Below are 7,345 nucleotides of genomic sequence, written 5' to 3'. Positions count from 1 at the left end.
GGCATTTGAAGATGAATTTGGTTTGGAAAGACTCCACAGCCAACTAAGGATGATATTCCAACTAAATTTAGGATCTGGCCTACACATAATTTGCTTCAATCTTGTCTAAGCTCCCTCTCAACTTTTTGAAGTTCTCTGCTAAAGGCTAATCCACAGCATGTGGGCACTGTCTCAGCACAAGGAGTCAGCAGGTCTGATGTATCAGTGAAGACTTGTAAAGGCAGAGTAGAAAAGATGCTGTGGCTGAAGAATGGTGATTGACTGACTGACTGACTGATTGATTGATTTAGTGGTTACTTTGGTGGTATTTGCTGAGGTTGGGATAACCTTTGAGGTCATAGTTGTGGGTGCTGGTGCAGCACACAGCAGGCGGAGTCCTGCTGATCACTCAGCAGCAACAGCCCCCAAAGAGCATGTGAGTCACGTCCCTGGGAGACAAACCCAACTTTGTAGGCATTATTTACAGACAGACCCCTGGGCTTTGCTGTCCAAATTTGCCCATCACCCATTTGAATCAGTATGTTACTGTATATTACTCTGAGATCAAAACCGTAATGTGGTGACCAGTGACAGGGCCTGAGAGAATGGCCTGAAGTTGTGTCAGGGGAAGTTTAAGTTGGATATTAGAAAAAAGTTCTTCACCCAAAGGATGGCTGGGCACATGGCTGTGAAACTTGGACCTTATGCAGGATCAAGATGCAGGGCTAAATGCACTTGGCAAGTCAGGATTTGACTGGGATGCCAACAAAACAAAAAAACATATAGCTGCCCTGAAAATAGCTTACTGTAGTTTTCCTATCATGCTTGTATCCAAAATGAAAAAGGGAATGAAAAAGAAAAAAATTGCAGAAGGAAGGAAAGAGTCTTCTGTGCTTTTTGGATGGTTTGACTTCAGTGACCAAACAGAGGTTTACACAAGGGCCTGACCTGAACCCTAGCTTCTCTTCTTACCAAAAGTATTAAGTGCCAGTGACCCTGAAGTTCAATGGGTCATTTGTCTCCTGAGTTTGTTCTCTGAAGTCCAATAACCAGAGTTGAAGGCAGTGTTTGAAAATCTCCCACTTGCAGTAGGTGCAAATTATTATCTCAGGAGAAATGTTTTGTTGCTGTGAAGTGCTGGCTTCTATGAAAAGGTGCAGTGGCATTCTGATGGAGACAGGAGAAGAAGAAAAAGTGATGGAAGAAAAACCAGAATTCAGCTGGGAGGAGAAAATTCACCACATGTGTCCTCTCCACCCTGACATTTCCAAGCTATGAGCTGGAGCACTGGCTCCACTTAGCTTGGTGGCAAAACTTATTTTGACTTGTAGGAAGCCCGGGCTTTATTACAGCTGTTTGTTATTAAAGTTCTAAATGAACATCCTGCTATCCTTGACATATTTTCAGACCTTACATCTGCCAAGAAAGAAACTTCTGGTGTGTGCCTATAAGCTTATGTTTAAGAAACCCTGCTCTGGCCTGAGTGTTGCACTGATCCCTTTGGGTTCCACCCGTTTGGCTGCAGCTCAGTTGCTCCAGGGCAAGAATACTGCAAATGTTTGTGGTCAGTAATTAAAGCTTTTTTTCATAACTTCTCTGTCCTGGAGAAACGGAGCTGCTGCCAGTGATTCAGAGCACGTAGGAGGGCACCTTTGAGCTCCCACCAGGCTGGCAGCAGTGCAGGCAGCGACTGCTGCAGGGACTGAGGGGTTGGGAGCTGCTGTGCCACTGCCTCTAAGCCCTCAGCACACCCCATGGCCTGAGTCAGACACTGACACATTGAGCTCCTGAAACTGAGTCTGGCCAAAGTCCCTGCAAAAGTACCGACAGATGAGAACTTCTTGGCCCACCATCCTCCCAACACAGGAGTACTGCCTTGTGCTTGTTCTCTATTTCATCCTCTCTGTCTCCCATCTCACAAGGAGAGTGGTTTAGCAGTTACTAAGAGCCATGCAGTGCCTTATTAGTGAGAAAATTTAAAGTTGCAAGACATTTTAATAACATAGCGAGGCATCAGGGACCTGATTTCACAGGGGCACATCTGGCATGTTATATTTCATGCAGATCTTAACTGCTTTTCTTCCAGAAACCACTAAATGGAGTTGAGAAAGGAAAAAAAAATCCCAGATAAAATAATTTTGAATGCCCAATCTTAGGGCAAGTTGTACCGTGTCTCTATCACTAACCTTGACCCAAGCTTTGAGTCAACCAGCTAACTTAGGCATCAAATCATCTGACTGTGGAAATCCCACAGAAGTCCCAGGGAAGCTTCTCATCACTGAGGTTTCACAAGTAATATTTCAGGAGCACTGGTGATTAGGAGCAAACTTAGCAAAAAGCAAAGTACCCTCCTGGATGTTCTTTTCACCAGCTGGTTCAAAACCAGCCCTGTCTGGGAACAAGCAAATCTTGCTTATGACTTTGAACGAGCTTCTTCCCTCCATCCATGTGCAGTTCCTTGTCACTGACGTATCCAGCACCTCTCCACCAGGAATGACACTTGCTCCCCTCCTTCCCAGCATGGCATGAACGTGCCAAAGCTTGGAGCCAGGTCCCTCAGGCCTACAGCCGGTGATGGAGACTTCTCCCTGCTCCATCACTGGTCTAGGTCACTCCTGGCAGACAGATGTCCCTTCTGGGCTGTCAGGGCTCTCCAGGGCTCAAGGGGTGGCTTCCTGTTGATGGATGGACCAAGAACCAGGAGCTGGCAAGATGGGCACTTGCCGATGAGCTTGTCAGCCTCCAGTCCAGCCTGCTCCAGCATTGGGAAGCTTCCCCTGCGGGCTTGCCTCCAGCAGCAGGGATTGTTGTTGCAGCAAGAGCTTAGCAAAGGGCCCCATGCTAGGATGGGAAACTTTCCCTTTGAGGCATTTGACCACCAATAGCTCATAAGCCCGGCACCAGAGCTCACCTGCATCCCATCGGTGCTCATGACCCTCAGCACAGAAAAACCTTTCATCTTGAGCTGTTATTCACTCTCCAGTCTTCTGCCATCCTGCCAAAGTCCCCACCCCTGCAGCTAGCACCTTGGTGGAGAGGCCACAGGAAGGTTTCACCACCTAGAGCAAAGTCTCCTAAAACACTTTGTTTAAAAACCCCTGGGCAAGCATCTCACACATGCCTGGAAAATCAGGTGCAGAAGTATTTGCAAAGCACAGCCATTACGAGACCGCTGGATTTTTGTGGGCATTCTTTAAATCTTTTTTTTGTCTCTATCAACTTTCTTTTTTAATTTTGTACTAGAGGGTGCAGAGCCCTGAGATGTATCGAGTCAGCCTTGGTCCCTCTGCTGGCATCAGCCCAACCACCAGGTTGCCAGCCTCGCCTTTGCTCTTTCCTCACACTGGAGCCTAGTTCTTTTCTGTCTCCAACACCACTCTCTGAAGCCAAATGACTTTCACCAGTGTAGAGCCACAAGAGCAGATGGAAAAACTGGGTTGTAATGGTAATGTCCTGGTAAGGGAAGTTACATGATACTAAAAAACAGAATCAGGGGTGGCTTCTGCATCTGGTTTCACAGGTTTTATCCAGCAGTCAGTGACCCCAGTTACAGAGACATGAAAAAAAATCCAACTCCTGACTCCTTTTAACTGTACAATTTCAGTTAAAATCCATAGAAGCAACATCACTAAGTTCTTATTAGTTAATTTGCAATGAGTCCCCCGGGGTATTACTTTTGATAGAAATGCCATTAGCATTTACAATTAAGTTCACTGTGAGGCACTTCTGGTTTTAATTATACAGCGTTTATAATGCTTCTTCTGGCACTCTCTTAGCATGGAAAAAATGAACCTAGGATGTAGAAAGATAAAAAAGCTATTAATTCCAGGGCTAGAAATGCCAGATCAGTATAGTTACAAACAGATTGCTCTCTGTAACCTAGCCCAAACAGCTGGCTTTCAGTGTTCGGATAGGAATGCACCAAATATGACAAAAATGTCTTTAATCTGGGGAAGATAATTTTAGACACTTTTATTTTGGCCAGGCAGTAGAAATACTTAGAGAAGAAATCATTAAACTTCCAATGAAAAAGCTGTTTTTGTAGGATACATTGCACACAGTGTTTCCGCAGCAGCTTCCCTGTGTGTCCATCACAGGGAGACTCTGGAGCAGCTGCTCAGCCCAACCTGACCAACACCCAGCTGAAACACATGGGCTCCAGGGAAGTTACATTTGCCAGTGGCTCCCACGGGGCTGTGAGAGGAGATTGCCAGCACCTGTGGAGTTTCAGCTTCCAGACCAACACACACCCCACATCCTTCCTCACCCTGGAGAGAAAAAGGTCAGGCATAGCAACTGGTGGGAGAGCAAAACAGTTTCCTGCTCCATGAAAGGGGAAATCCAATATTTCAGATCTTCCCACTGCCTCAAGATAGAGCTGAGGTTCTTCACAGTTTAAATTCAAAAAAAAAAAGGACCAACAGCTCCAGCATCCTTCTGGCACACAGGTGATGTGGCTCAGTCTCTTCTCTGCTCTTACAGCTGTTCAGGGCTGAGAGACTCCAAACCCACCTTGGTGAGCCAATGACCCTCCTGAGATGAGAGGACCAAATGCCTGCTGTCAGACTGGCTCAAAAAGAGCAGACAAGCTAAATAAGTGCATGCACCACAAAGCTTTGTAAAGACAGTGATTATAACCCAGTTACAGAGAGAGGGAAAGCACATGGCACATAAACAAGTTGTTACTGGAGAGGTGCACTGAAAGATTTTTAATTGATCCAGAGCTTGGCTGGTTAAAAATTCATACGCTTCAAGTTACTCTTGCCACTTTTAAAATGAGTTTAACTTTTGAGTTTAACAGCCTTAGCACTTGCACTCAGCTACCTACAAAATGCAGTCAGTTCACAACCTCTCGCAAACAGCTGATCCATTTGTGCAGCGCACATTCTCTTTCCATGCCCAGTCACTGAGGGAGACTCAAAACCAGTGGTGGTTGTAGGGAAGGGGTGTTCACAGTCCTGAAGGACACCAAGTGTCAACAGGATACAAACAAGGATATACATATATTTTTAAACTCAAGAAACTGGGGCTTAGAAATACTCTTTATAACAGCAACTGAAACACTGAAAATCTGCCAGCGGTTCTGCTCTCAGCAAAACTCCAAAGATCAGAGTCAGCTCCATCTGTCATGTTGTTTCCAGAGCAGATTGGGCACAGCCCAGCTCTTTTCTGTCCCTTTTGGCAGCAGTGCTGGGCCTCCACCCCAAAGTGCTTCCTCCCGCTCTGGTGCCAAAGGGATAACCTGGGATGGAAGCCATGGACAGCCAAGCTGCAGTGATGGGGGACATTGCTGCAGGACTGAAGTCTTTGCCTGCAAACTCAGTGTGACCTTAGATCCCTCGCTTCACCTAGAGAGGCCCTTACAGGCTGTCCTGCAGGGATGCTGGTCATGTTTGTGTGTAAAGCACTTTCAAGCCCAAGGACAGTAACACTGACATTTGTTGTCATCTTTTGAGGACTGGTGAGATGAAGGCCATGGGGGCCTGTGGATTAGGTTTTTTATATATAAAATAGAAAAGAAAATAGAAATAGAATATAAAAACATCCTGGCCCAACCAATTGCTAATAACCATGGTAAAGACAAGGTGCTCATGGCCCTTCTGGCCTGTCTCAGCCTCAGTGATGGAGACCAGTGATGGATGGCAGTGCTCCCCTTCCCAAATTACTCACCCACAGTTCTTCTCTGTGAAGAGCCAAGAGGACGCCCCTGCCCCAGCTGACTGCATGACCTGTAGCCCAATGAGTGAACATGCCTATTTTGTTATTACAGGACATGATTTTTTCCAGTGTTAAAGTTATTCCAAAGAACTTTTCTGCACTGAAATCCCTTGGGTAGTCTCTTGACAATGCAAAGTACATCAAGACGCCCATTCAGAGACTTCCAGTAAAGCAGTGGGCTCTGATCCTGGCATCACCTCTGGCTGCATGCCAGAACACAGCTCAAAGCATCATTTTAAACTCCTGAAAAGCTGCAAAAAGCATCAGCTGAAGTCACTTGGAAGCAGCCTCATGGTGGGAAGGGCAAGAAATAGATCTTTGTAAGTCACTTGAGATGGTGGCAAAGATGCCTTTCTGGATGCTAGCTGAGACACAAGCTGCTGGTGGAGTAAATGTCCCCACACCGTGACAGGCTCCATGCTGCACAGGAATGCTGCTGTGGGATGAAATTGTGGCTGGCCAGTCTACCACCAGCAGCCCCCACAGCAGTGGGCTCCAAATAATTTCCCACACTGAGGTGTCCTGCAGAGGTGGCACACACTGGTATGCAATAAAGACAAGCCTTTGCTGAAGCAGTAGAGTTTATGGAGAAACTTAAATTCAAAATACCCCTACAAACAGAAAAGGCTGCCAAACGTTCCTGAGAAAGAACTCTCTATAGCCCATGGATGTTTCAGTACACTCACACAAAGTAGGACAGGAACTGGCACATCCCAGCTGTGTGTAGTTGTGGCCCTTTCTCAGGGGGTTCCCAGTTCTCAGCAAGGGTGCTCACCCTCACGTCTCTGTGTGCTGTGTTTCTGGCAGGCAGTTGTTGCCCTGAAATGGAAATGTTTTCCTGATTGGAAAACAGGGCCTTATTGTACCTCAAGGGGAAGGCAGACCCAGCATTTCACCGGTGCTCATGCTGACAGAAAGAGAGACAGCACCTCCACAACGCCTGCCACGGTGCACATTTGGGGCCGGCTTTGGAGCTGCTGCTGGATGCACTTTCTACTCACGGATCCATAGCTTTTTGTGTATTTTCAACCTGCTTTGCAAACACAGCTAAGCATCCTGCCTTTTGCCTAGAGGAAGTAACGAGGTTTCTCCACTAAGAATGTCCCACTGAAGGCCACTTTTGCAGCTTTCACAGCTCCCCTTGTGTCAGGGGGACACTGCTGAGCTCTGGTAGTCACCCCACTGTGGAGCATTGCACCCCAGTGTGAGAGCCAGAAGGGCCAGCTGGAGCAGAGGAGGGCATCGTGTGCTGCCAATGCCAGGATGGAGCTGCCACGTCTAATTTGAGCCTCTGAAGGCCTGAAAGCCCTCTTGAGCTGCCACATACCTTGGTAAATTGTTTAAGTCAATGCAGCTTTCCGATCTGAAAGGCTAAGTGCTGAGTGTTAAACATTTTGACTGGAGCTGAAGGTGTCTGCCTTCAGGAATTACCCAGGGCTTCTGAGGCTTGTAGGGACTGTGAGACACAAAGAGGCAAAAATGTCTGGGATATTTTTGTTTTGCTTTCTCATGCAAGCTTGGCTGAGAAGAAATCTGTGTGTGCAATGTATATGCAGGGTGAAAGCTAGAGGCATAGAAATAAGGAGAAAATACCTGCAGGGTGCAGAACATCCTTCAGATCTGTAGCAGGACACCAGGGAGACCTGAT

This window comes from Passer domesticus, chromosome 3 (genome assembly GCF_036417665.1).
Source record: "Passer domesticus isolate bPasDom1 chromosome 3, bPasDom1.hap1, whole genome shotgun sequence".
NCBI classification, from domain to species: Eukaryota; Metazoa; Chordata; class Aves; order Passeriformes; family Passeridae; genus Passer; species Passer domesticus.
This window is presented reverse-complemented; position numbering follows the sequence as displayed.